This window comes from Apis laboriosa, unplaced genomic scaffold (assembly GCF_014066325.1).
Source record: "Apis laboriosa isolate Shangri-la unplaced genomic scaffold, ASM1406632v1 scaffold33_cov142, whole genome shotgun sequence".
Lineage (NCBI taxonomy): Eukaryota > Metazoa > Arthropoda > Insecta > Hymenoptera > Apidae > Apis > Apis laboriosa.
In genome coordinates this window covers 339,516-352,831 of record NW_025222887.1, presented here as the reverse complement: position 1 = coordinate 352,831, position 13,316 = coordinate 339,516, and the positions used below count along the sequence as shown (strand labels likewise).

Genomic DNA, 13,316 nt, shown 5'->3' with positions numbered 1-13,316 from the left:
AAATCCTTTCCAAAAAGGAAAAGAGTTACGGTGTAAAGTACGAGCGATTTCGAGTCAAATAAATGCCATTTTACGATACATACGCGTATATACATATATCGAACATATCATTTCCAAGTTTTCTTATCGAAATCGATCGTACTTTTCCTTTCTTTCTGTCAATTATATTGACGTACACGATATACGCACGTTGACGTTACGTTAATTCAATTTTCATTCGACAGAGGAATGCAACGAAGTTGAAGTCACGTATTCTTGTTCGAATTGGAAAACTTAGTAAATTTCGTATCGTTGGTATTCATCGCAAAATGCGGGGAAGCGTTTCGAAACGGAAGAAAACGCGGGGAGAAAATCAGTGAAATGGAATACCGCGGGGAATTATTAAACGCAACTTCCGTTTCCAACATTCCTGTTCCAAATCTGTTCCCCGAATAATTAAACGTATCGCCAACTTAATGAAACGGAATTAATTATCGTGGCAAGACGACACGACACACCTCTCTCTCTCTCTCTCTCTCTCCTTCCATTCGATTTCAACGATTTTTCCAAACGAAAACTTGCATTATTCGGCTCACCCCGGCCGGCTGATTTAATCCGAGATCACCGCGAATTCCACACGCGAATTCACGCGTCAACGATTCTCTAATTAATTAGCCGATTGGCCGGCCATCGAAGATAACGAAGCACCGGCCCGAGTCGATTAAAGCTCGTTTCGCGAGTAATACGCGGAACGGGCAGGGAGGGGAAGGCAAATAACGTGGCCGAATGGTAGATCGAGTTGCCATAGCGATGTCGTAAAGCGTACGGCAAACATAAGCGTGAAAGTGTAACAGCGACGATATCGTGGAACGCGATCGAAGGTTGTAACGCATCTGCAGGATCGATATGAAAACAAGGCGGGCGGTCGGTTTGGTCGCGATTGAAACTGAAAAGTAATCGCGTCGGATGGGTTATCGAATACCGAGGGTGGAGGAATGGGATGGAGCGGGATCGTTGGCCAACGTTGACGGCCGGGACAGGGAAAATCGTATTAATCCGTGAACAACGTTTCGCCTGGATGCGGCCGGTTACTATTGAAACCGAAAACAACCACGATGTTTTACAACAAACGAGCCGTCCCGTAACAACAAATCGTAGCCGAATCGTTCCCGGTAAATTGTTCCATAGTTTTATACGCATCGAGCTTAATCCAATTGGATATTATGTATTTACGGTGGCGGCGATGCTCGTTTTACGGGGGATAAATCGATAAATCGACAGTCGTTCTCGCATTGATTCATTCGTTTCCATCTAGAATTTATAAAAATCCTATTTCAAAAGATTCTTTAGCCTTTGTTTTTTCAATTTCGAGAACGAGCTACTTCCCTCTTTATCCTTATTCCCATCAATTTCTAAGCGAGAAAAAAAGAGTAGGAGTGAATTATATTCTCGACCGCCATTGATGATATCGAGGAGAAAGAGAGAGAGAGAGAAAGAGAGGAACGAAGAGGAAAAATAATTAAGATGCAATTTGGTCGTAATAGATATCATTGCGGTTTATCAGAGGAAAGTGAATATTAAAAGGACAATGGTCGGGAGGTGGGTGGTCAGCACGCGATACATTGCCGCGGTACGGTCATGAATTCGCGCGGTCGTTCATCTCAATAAATTTTCTTTCATTACCATCGTCACCTGGGAGGCCGGACCGCGATCTCATTTTACCGGACAATTACACGTGACTTGTTACCGCGATATAATTTTAATTGGCTGTGAAAACGCGTCGTGTCTGCGCGTAAGAATAACCACGCGCCATTGCAACGCATATCGCATATATAGGTGTTGTTCATAAATTCATAGGAGGGTCCGTTGGCCCGTTCTCACGCGCCAATTATTCCACCGTCGGAGCATCAGCAAAACGTGTCGTTTTAACGATGTCACGGACAACTAGAAACATCGATTATTCGACGAACGAGCGTGTAATTTGCCCGCGAATGAATGCGTCTGCGTGCGACCGCGCCCACCTTCAATTTATTCGCCTACCATTTCCCGCGACGAGTTTTCGTTTAATCGGCATTTAAACGATTATCAACCCGATGCCCGATCGTAAATAAAAGTTACATTAATCGATCCCACGATATTTTCTATTAACGAAAACACTCGTCGATTCGTGCCTTCGTTACATTTCTTTTCGATAGATCCGAATTATTTTATCGATCGCGCATTTATACGAACGAAAGTTTTAACGTTTTTTTTTTTTTTTCTTTTTAAACCTCTTCGATAAATTTATCGCTCTTAGTTTGGTTTTTTTCCTTTTTTTCTCGCATCTTTAGCTTCGTATCTCGCTCGTTTAGCCTTTATCTTTGGACGACTAATAATAAATTCGATGAATCATCGTCTATAATGTATCTCAATTGGAGAATCAATTATTTGCGCTTTGTTGTTCGAACAGGTGACGAACGCTGCTCTATTCGTCGAAAGTGTAACGAGACGGAACGAACGATAAACCGACGAGTGCGCCACCGACTAGTCGTACCTACCGTTGGTATCGAGATCAATCTTTCGATCGTTGCCAATTCTAAGAATTATCGAGCGAGTCGATTGTTAATTCGACGAATCGTCCACCGTGCGAAAAAGATGAGGATGGAAGTCGAAACTCGGGCGATAACGAAGGAGAGGAAGGAGACGTTCGATGGACGGTCGATCGCCTCTTCGGTTCCACGTGTCCCGTTAAATCGCACGAAACGGAATCGATATCGCCTTTGGCCGACCGTCGATAACGTCGTCGCGAAATGATTTTGCATCTGGCTCGCTGACCTTTCCAAGTTTCCGTGCTCGTGGTGACCGAGTTATCGGAGCTAGCGCCGGGCGTGTCTGCGCTGTAACTATCGATTAAGCGTGCGGATCCACTCGAATGGAAAATGGAATAGCCACGATCGTTCTCGGCTCATCGACGCCGCATCATGGAAATACAGCATCTAGGCTCTTTCGTTTCAACGCCCGTTCTCGCTTCGATGCTCGATCATCGCGTCGTCGTCGTCGTTGTCATCGTCGTGATGATGATCCCGCTTTTTTTTTTTTTTTTTTCTTTTCACGTCTCGTCTCCCGTCTCTGGGACGCGAATCGGAACCGAGCGAAAACGAACGAAAACAACGATCGAATTTACAAATTTACCGACGATTCGCATACGGTGTTACGATATCGCCGTAGATTCGTGACGTCGAGGAGGGACGTTGAGTAACCGTTCGTAGTAGGATTTCGTTCGGGATCCTGCACGATGGTTCCGTGAATATTTCATTTGTAGAAATAGCTTTGTTCGATAGGTTATGAATTATTCGAGGATCTCGATGGGACGTCTGGTCTTTAATTTTTATGACTATCGGAGTTGCGTGCAATCATCAACGCGTTCCAGAAACGCTCGTTAATCCCACGTGTTTCGTTGACCGTGAATGACGGATCAAACTTTGCGATCGGTTTAATTCATTACAGGGTATTGCCGGGCAAAATCATGAGAAACACGAGGCGAGCGAATAACGATTCCCAAGAAATTACCAGGAAGTGGATTTCGTTCGGATTTCGATGCGATTTACGAAAATTTCTAGAGATTTTATATATATATATATACATACATATATATGCACGTAGAACAGAATCGTTCGATTTTACGTCTATCCTTAGGTAGAATTAAGGGAAAGAGGAGTTTTCATCGAATTTCCTCGCAAGAAAGGGAGCCGAGGAGGAATAGTTTTTTCATTTAATTAGCTTCGAACCAACGACTCTTCCTTTTTTCGCTCGAACACAGGAGAGGGGGGGGAGGAGGGATAAACGTTTTGGCGAAATTAATCCATTGCTATATTCACCAAACACCATCCATATTCCAGACTGTGGGTTAATTAACATCTAAATTTCCATCGTTGCCCGCCTTAATTGATCCACTTTATTACACATTCCTGGGGAGGGGGGAACGGGAGGGGGGAAGAGGGGAGGGGACGAGGCTAGTTTATACGAGGTGGTCGGCCGCCGTTCTCCGAAAACACACACCGATCGCTTTCATCGATATCCCGTTAAGAGCAGATGTATTTTACGAGCGAGGTTTCTAGCCAAAAGTGATAAATTTTCAACCAACCGGAACGCTCCATTACATAATCGCCATTCTTCCTTCTTTTCTACATATTCTCCCTATCTCCCTATTTCCCCCAAATTTATCCGAGATCCCGATATTCGGTTTAAATAATATATATATATATATAGAGAGAGAGAGAGAGCAGATATTCCCTCTCCTCCTCGTACGAGCAAGATTTTCGAGTTTAATTAAATCGAAGATGACAGTGGAAGATAAAAGTGGCGAGAGGATACGTGTCGGTATATCCCGACTCTTTCGACGGGAGAGGAGAAACTGGAGGATGACCGATAGGGGGAGGACAGAGGTAAAAGATCAAAGGATTTCCTTGACTAACGGCGGCCATCCTCGGGAGGAGGGATACGTCGAGTCCAGGACGTCGACGACGACATCAACCGTGAAAGCGTAGTACGGTTGCCACGAGATGGAACGATACCTCCTACCTTCTTTTTCCATACATCCCCGCAATCCGTTCTCTTCTCTTCCTCCTCTTCCTCCTTTTCAATGGGAGAGGGGAGGGGAGGGGAGGAGAGGGGAGGAAGTAGGAAAGATATTACGAGTTTCAACGAGTTCCACGGAGTTGCACGAGCTGTCTTGCGGGGTAACGCGTTACCTCCCCCCTCCCGCCCGCCTTCACGAGCCACGCTGTCAAGGGAATTGGCTGTTACGAGATACGCTTGTTATTCCGTATCCTGCATGACGGGCCTGCTCGAATTTTAAACCGTCGTTCCATCAAAACATCGCGCGACACCGTACGTAAACCGGAGAGATGATCGAAAGAAAACGTAATCGTCGAATTTGCACGGTCGCAATCGCGATTTTTTTTTTCTTTTTTAATACGAAATTAAAGTTTCGACTTTGTCCCTTTCTTTCTTTCTTTCTTTCTTTCCTTTCCTTTCCTTTCCTTCTTTTTCCTTTTCTTTTGTTTCGTTTCGTAAAGAGGCCACGAGAGACGCGTCGGTCGCGCGCACGTGCGTTACGCGTGACTTAAGCCGGGGGGGGGAAAAAAGGCCCGGGACTGAAAAGAGCGTGCGTCCACGGTTTTTTTCCGTCCCGTTAATTGGAAAGAAAAGAAAAAAAAAAAAAAGAGAGAAAAAGAAAGAAAAAACTTGGGGATTCGCTCGTTACCGTCCGCGGCCGCGCAACGATTCGCGCAACGATTCGCGCACAAAAGCCACTACTGGAATTTCATAAGCCTTTGAAAGTTCAGCCGCGCCGCGCTACTTTGATCCTCGACCGCGGCCCGAAAAGTCTTTGAGCCGGCTATGTCATGCAAGAGTATTGCCGACGCGAGTTTCCAACTTGCCCGATTACCAACGACTTTCCATGCGAGTCGACCGATTAATAGGGAAGAGAGAGAGAGAGAGAGAGAGAGAGAGAGAAAAAGGCGAAGAAGATTAATTAATCATCTTTGATGGAAATTATACACGCGATTTTATTTACACACGAATTTTTAATATGTTAATATACGCCATATATTTTTTACTTCAACGAACGTTTAGTTTCTTTCGAGACGTTGGAAAGATATTTTTTTATTAGATTTTATTAAAGCAACGTACAAAATACGGTAATAGTAAACGATAGAAACGAGGAAAAAGAAAAACATCTAAAGAACGTGTATACACTTAAATTACAACTTTTTAGAAAGAAAATCATGTAGATAATATGATACGCCTTATGTTGAAAGAGATCTATTCAAATTCTTGCAGATTCAAGCTTCTATTCTGGACATTCGTATAAATCTTCGTACCTGCGAAGAAACGAGCTCGATGAAACGTCGATTTACGATTATTAATAGATTTTTATCTTTTCGTCCATCTAATTCTCCGAATGGAAGCCAATGGATTTATTCATCGTTCGATAATTTCGATATAAATTAATGGAAATTATGTAATGATTGCAAATCAAATCAAAGCAAGGTTTCAAATCGGAATCGACGAAAATTTTAAAACGTATCTTTTTTTAGTTCGCCACTCATAATTATTAATAGCGCTTAATATACGAGAGGAAAGCAGGGTAATATAATAATACCCTGTATCATCACAACGACAGTTTTAAAAATGGCGCCATTTCGTTAAGAATCGAAAAGAAAAAGAAGAGAAAAGCATACAGATTTTCTTCAAACGGAAGATAAGCTATGACGCGATAACAGGATTATTAATGGATGGTCCTAATGCTAAATCAACACGGTGTAACGCGGTCTTAAATATCAGGAGGAGGCGATCGGTGTCGCTGCATCCGGTTCGTTCGCGCTGCCGTGAATCGGCATTAATTCCGGCCAACGGTTTACTCTCTCTCTCCCTCCCCGCCCCCCCCCCTCTCTCTCGCTCGTTCGCTCTCGCTCGCTCGCTCGCTCGCTCGCCAGTCGACGATGCGACGCCACCACGGTGGGAATTATGTCGGGGCGCAGCGTGAAGGAACGTGGTGCAAAACGCGCAGCAAATACGTGCCTGGTTCACCCCCTCTGGATCTGGAGGATTTGCTCGCGCGTTTTCTGCGTGTACCGGCAATTCACGCCGATGAGAAATCGGCCAACCTGGAAAGATTATACGTGAGCTGTGTGCCAAGTCCTGGAAGGGAGATGGCCAATTTCCTCCGGAGAGAAAGGGAGCGACATCCTTCTCCTCCTCCTCCTCCTCCTCCTGTGTCGCCGTTGAAACCGTGCGAGGAACCACCGCCACGTTAAAATTCATTCACCTTCCCCTCTCGTTAACTCGTAAAATTTCTTCTAAAATTCTCTAAAAGTCTATGAAAGTCGATACGTTGAATCGGATCCGTTTTCGAAAGGAATCGTAAGCAATTTAGATTCCTAGCAATTAGAAATCTTGCGCAAAATACACATGGAAGAAAGATGCGCGAAGTTATTGTTCCTCGACGAAAATTCCTTCGCAATCCAGTTCCATTCCGATCGAGCAAAGGCGATCGAATCCTCGAAGGAGAGAAGGGATCGAAGGGAATGATACACGTTCTCGTGTCGTATTCGGTTGGATACACCGGTTGGATACAGGTTTACGGAGAGAGATCGATAAGGCAGGTAAAACGCGATTCCCCCCGTGTTACAAAGTTCTATCCAGAGCGTGGCGCGAATTAGTCGGGTTGGTCGCGCTCCTAGAATCTGGTAAATGAAATTCCTGCGAACCCACCGTGTCAAGTGACTTTGATTTCTGCATGGACAACCGGACCACCCTCTCTCTCTCTCTCTCTCTCTGGCAAAGGGATCGATTCAGCTCGCCTTGGCCGCAGCAGTTCTGGCAGGAATTCGCGCGACATTCGCCGTCGCGTGTCGTGGATCCGGATCCGGTTCTCTCGCGCTGGAAAACAATTTGAAAGAGCGCGTGTTCGAGAGAGGAAGGGAGAGAGGAGGGAGGATTCGCCTCTCCGCCCGATCAATTCGAATTTCGCCCGAGGAGCTCGAAGCAAATTCCTCGCAAGTCGAACAACGCTCCGTTTCATATTTTAGGATAAAGCGCGGTTCGACGAGACGTTCGACGTCACCCCACAGGATCGTGTAAATACTATCCGGTGGGATTCGTTCCGCCGCTCGGGGAAAGCGTCTTCGGAAACGCACCGCCGTTTATTTTTCACCCGACGCGACGTCTCTTTGCTCGTATGCATCGATACAACGCGCGCGCCTTGTCCTTTCATTTTTTACGCGTTATCGGGTAACGAGCCGGTGATCGAGAAAAATTCCACCGAGGGAAATTCGTTTATCGAGACAACGAACGAAACGCTTACCTAATTTTATCATTACTCGGTATTAAACTCGGGATTCTCCTCGCAACGCGAAAGTGAAAAATTGAAATTCTGCCATTTCAAGATCGGAAGAATTTTCATTCCTTAATTTGTTGCCACGCGGTTGCCGATTTGCATTGCTCCCCTCTACCGATGAAGAAAGGGAGAAGAAATCGTTCGTCGAAATTGGAATCTTAATTATTTCATCTCAACGTTTCGACAACTCTTCAAGCTTCTTCGTTGCGATCTTCAATGAAATCTTCGCTCTCCCCTTGGTTTGGTACGATATCACTTTCGCGATCGCGTCCAATCTCTCGTTTACACTTTATTCGCTTTATGCTCGCCTCGTATTCTCCTCCAGGGGATTCTTCACGGCGAATTAACGGCAACGTCGCGAAAAAAGAGAAGAAAAGGAAAGGAGAGAAAAGAGAGAAAGAGAGAAAAAAGGGAATCGTATCGCCGCGCCGCTCGGACGATCCGCGATCCAGACGAAGATCGCGACGAGGCGAGGATGGCCTCGAGGGGGGAGAGGTGCGCGGGAAAGAAGGTTGGCGCGCTTGATCCTCCGGTTAATAAAACGTTAGGCGAGACATAAAGCGATACGATGATGTATCGCGGGGTGTAGACGGGGGCAGGCCAAGTAGCTGGTTCGGGCTACGTGTTGCGGCGAAAGGGGAGAGGGAGGAGGGAGGATGTGGCGCGACGATGCCACGGGGAGACGAAGCGCGGGGAGAAGGAAGAAGCGAGCTACCTACACAAAGGAGCGAGAACGTTATTATAGGGCGACTAGCGGAGAGCACGTTGGTGGCAACGTGTTGGTCCCCCCCTCCCTCTCACTCACTCTCTCTCACTCTGCACGATAAGGCGTTCGGCGTGTGTACGTGTGTTTATGACTGTGCGCGCGAACGGGCGAGAGAGGCATAATGGGTTGGAGAGAGGCGAAAGGGCGCAGCCGCGAAGCTGGCGGAGCCATCCTCGTCTACTCCCGGCGGGCAGTGGTGGTAGCAGCGAGTGGTGGCAGCGCCGGCGTCGCTTTTGCCATCCTACCTACCGGTTCCAGCAGGAAAGTTGGAGTAGGTCTCGTGCGAGGGTGCGGACCGCACACGGTTCCGCCACGCTTCGTACTCGCGCCATTTCCTCCTTTTTTCTCTCTCACGGTTAAACGCGCGCTCTCCCGCGTCTCTCCTCGTCCCCGTTCGCACGCCTCATCCGTCTCGATTCCCCTCGATCGTTTCCCGTCGATCGTATCCACGATCGAGTGCACCGCGCGTCCCACGTACGCGCCAAGGAAGCGACCGGCTGTCGCCTCGAGGTGGCGCGTTTTTTTTCAACGGACCGTTAAGGAAGAGAGGAAGGAAGGAAGGAAGGAGGGAGGGAAGGAAGAAAGGAAGGAAGGAAGGTGGAATTTGGAAAATTTCGCTCTGCTCCGTTTTGAAAGAATGATCGAGGAAAGGTGGATAATAGATAGGTGGCCGTGATCGAATAGTGCGAGCGACCGAAGGATTTCGTGAAACTACGTGGTACGACGCGGTCGTAAGTTTCGCGCGTATGGGTGTGTGTGTCCCGCTATGATCCATCACGATTGACTTTCTCTTGTGTCACGCTCTTACGTACCAGGCGACGACCAACACGTAAGTGCCGATTGTATCTCTTCTATGTCCGATTATTACGCACTAAAATCATTCCCGTCGCTCCCTTTCCTTTACCTGTCTCGATTCGAAATTATATTATACCGTGGTATGTAATCATCTACACGGAAATAAATTACAAGTATGCGTGGACAACGGTGCGGGATTATCGTATCGTAAAAATTACTCCTTGGAACGAGACTTCATCTCGGGAGAGAAATAATATTGTTGACGAGCTTCGCTTTCCCTATTTTTTTTTTGTTATACTACGTTTTACTTACTACATATCTCGCATTTAAAGAAAAGAGAGAAAGAACGAAATGGAAAGAGAGAAACAATCGACGAGAAGAAGGTTACGTATGATGTGGATCGGGATTGCTTGACGAGAATTTTTCGATTCATAGAGATAACGAGATTGATAACCGCGAACTTTGGGGATTTCGATGAACGATCGAGGATATATAACTCTGGCTGCACGGAATATCAAGGAATACGTGAATAATACTCGATAATTTTTACGCGATAATCGATCTTGTGGAATAAAATTCTTGTATCGCGCGTAGAAAGAACACATCCGTCTTCACCATTTAAACGAGGGAGAGAATGCAAGCGTCGTTCGAAGAAAGGAAAGAGATAGGAAGGAAAAAAGAAGGAAAATATTTCGAACCGATATAGATCTTCGTGGATAACGTTTACATCATCGTGTTAATTAAAAGTATCGTCCAATTTTCTCTCGTTGACCTCACGTCCTTCGAGCCGTCATTTAATTATGCGCCTTAATTATTCTTTCGCCGTCTCGATCTCGATCGAGGCAAACGCAATTTCCAAAATGGCATTCCTTACCCCTGAACGTATCTTCTCCTCGATCGAACATTTTTCGAAGAACGAGCGTAACAGAAATTGAAACTCGGCACGTCGCGTCGCGGGCCACGAATCAATTTGTTACGTTGTGAAAGAATTATAAAATCGACTACACCCCGGCCAATTCGGGGAAGAAGACGTTCCACCGATTCGAGAAGCGAACGTTACGATGCGAGTTGTTCGATACGTATTCCACGTATTAAAGGGACGTGGCAACCGAGGGACGAGCGATGCCGAGCACGTACGCCCGCGAGTATAATGCGAGATCGTCGTCGTTCGATAATTTCATTTCGTCGAACAAATTTTCCTTCGGATATTACGCTTTCGCTCGCCTCACCTTTCTCCTCCCTTTTTTTTTCCGCTTCTTTTTCTTCCTCCTCCTCTTCCTCCTCCTCTCCTTCTGTCGTCCGCGCGGAAACGGAGGTGGGAGGAAAAAAAAAAAAAAAGGGGGAAAAAAAGGGAGGAAACGAACACTCCAGAATAGTTCCAGTCGGCGAACGTCGCCGAAACGAAATTCCGCAATTTTCCGTAACGACATTGCGCGGCATGAATTTAATTCTCCAGTGATTATTATTACCGCGATGGAAACAAATTTTTCGCCCGATATTCTACTACTCGTCGACATTTGCTCTCCCGATATTTCCACCTCTTCCTTCTCTTGCGTTCTCGTTTCTTCTCGACCGATCGAAAGAACGAAACTCGAGTTTTCACCGCGAACGTTCATCGGCCGAATCGACGGAGGAAGGGGGAGAGACAGAGTTCCGCGAAAAAACTCTGTTCAAATGTACGGCGTGCAGATACATCGCTGCGTACGGTACGCGTTCGGATTTTGGACGTTCGCGCGTGGGCTCGTAACGCCCGATTTCGATTCTGTCCGTTCGTTCGTGCCTCGCCACGAACTATTCGCTTCTGTATAAAACTTTTAATAGAGAGGGGAAAAAAAAAAAAAAAAAAGAAGGAAAAGAGAAAAAAAATATGTCAGTTCCGTGCGAAATAAAACTGTATATATACGACTCGAGCGTCGTGCGCACCGGTGCGCGAGCCATCATCAACCGGGCGGCGCGGATTGGATATTGAAAATGGCCGGGACAAAACGATCTCTCACGGCATATATTAATCGCGCGCGTCTTGATAAAACGGTCAGTGAGTTTTTACGCGCTTTTTCCGCGCGTAAAATTTTCCCGTTCCGAATGAGAGTTTAATCACCTCTGAAATATTGAGTTTTCTACGACCAGTTTCCCTGCTCGTCACTTTCACCCCGATGAATATTTTATCGCTCGCTCTGGATTTTCCAACTGTTCTTCTTTTTTCTTTTTCTTTTTTTTTTTTTTCCGATCAATCGCTCGACAACTCGTCGACGATTCAATTCGCTTCGAGAATCGTCGAACACCTCTGTCTCGAGCGCTATCTTCTCTTTCGATCATTCCTTCCTTGTTTCCACTTGTTTCAAAGAAAAAAGAAAAGAAACAGACGATGGGTCGTAACGACCCCATAATAATCGCGACACGAGCGCTTAAAAAAAAAAAATCCATATAATATGCGCGATAACTCGAGGGGAAGGGAGGGAGGGCAAGTCGGCGGCACCTATTTTCGTGATTACTTTGCCACCCGGCCTTATCTCGAAACCACGGCCTACCCCAAGGTTTAATTTGCGCGTAACACGAGCGAAAGTGATTCACCCTCGAATTTTCCATCCTCGATGCTCTCTTCGTTCGTGACGGACGGCCCTTCCTTCGCCCTCCCCGTTGACACGTTCGAATTACCCGTACCTTACCCGCACCTGCACCTTCTAACTTCTCTTCATTTCACGGATGAAATAAAAATTTGGCACCTACGCCAAAAAATAAACGCTTCTTTCGAGAAAGCGAAAAGGAAAAAAGGAAACATGGACGAACCGTTCTCAGTGTTGAAAAAGCGTGCGTGTGCGAGATTTGAATCGTCCTCCCTTCTGTGAATACGTCTCTTGTTTACCGAGAGAAAGCGATCGTAAATATTTACGAGGGCCGCTCGTTGGGAAATTTTGATCAGGTGAATCGATAACGACTCGGTTTTGCACAGATTTCCGGCACAATTGTGGTTACACGGGTGTGCGCGTCGCGTACAATTCTCGTCCTCGTCGGCGAATTACGTTCGCTTAAATTCCCTTTACTGATATATATATATATATATATATATATATATATATATATATGTATAATTTTATCCTGTTAAATCGTAAGACAGCGAGATAATTAAACCGTTTATACGCTCGCTCCGCATCGCGACGATCGTCACCGTTTACCCGTTACGCCCTTTCCAACGCAGGATCTCGTTTGCGGACCAATTTGTCATTCGATTTTTCCATCCTTATCCCTGTATACATATATATTCACACGTATACACACGTGAATCCGAGAACGAAGCAGGAAAAATCGGGGAAATTTCGTTTCGAGAAAACGCGCAACTCGTTTGAAGGAGTTTGGAGTAGTAGTTTGAAAATTGGAGAAATAAGAGAAATAAGAGAATGAATAAGAAACACGACTGACGTGATTCTGTAAATCGAGACAATTATTATTTATAAATGGATGTTTAATATCGAACGGTGTATATTTTAGAAAAAGGGGATCGTAATGCTCGAAGCAACAAATGTGGAGGGGTGGATTATTTCCTGTTAAAAAGGTATTTGATGAAATTCTCGCAGCGTGCGCGATAAATTTCAATAGAGGAGGGGGGCGTCATTCCGTTAAGAGACTTACTTTCCTCGCTCGGAGAGATTTATTTATATGTGTCGATTGTAATTTCAAAGTTTCGAGGAGGCGGAAGAACTTTGCAGAGAAAAATCATTGGAAAGTGGAAAAGATGAAGCGACGAAACGTATTTCTTAATTCATGGATGGATGAATGGAAAAGCAATTGTTTTCGGAAAAGGGGCCGAGCGAGTGAAGAGAGAGAGGGAGAGGGAGAGAGGGGAGAGAGAGAGAGAGAGAGAGAGAGAGAGAGAGAGAGAGAGAGAGAGAGAGA

At 45.8% G+C, this 13,316-nt stretch overlaps 1 protein-coding gene across 4 annotated transcripts in view; it reads left to right on the top strand.

Moving 5' to 3' along the window:
• Window positions 1-8,834: 8,834 nt before the first annotated feature.
• The window catches only part of LOC122714582 (acid sphingomyelinase-like phosphodiesterase 3a), a 140,280-nt gene continuing 135,798 nt past the window's right edge, over window positions 8,835-13,316 (top strand). For 2 of the 4 annotated variants that reach the window (XM_043936051.1, XM_043936052.1), the window contains exon 1: window positions 8,836-9,459. The gene's annotated coding sequence lies outside the window, so the exon portion shown is untranslated. Of the gene's footprint in view, window positions 9,460-13,316 lie in introns of all 4 variants that reach the window. The other 2 variants (XM_043936048.1, XM_043936050.1) reach the window with 2 other exon arrangements.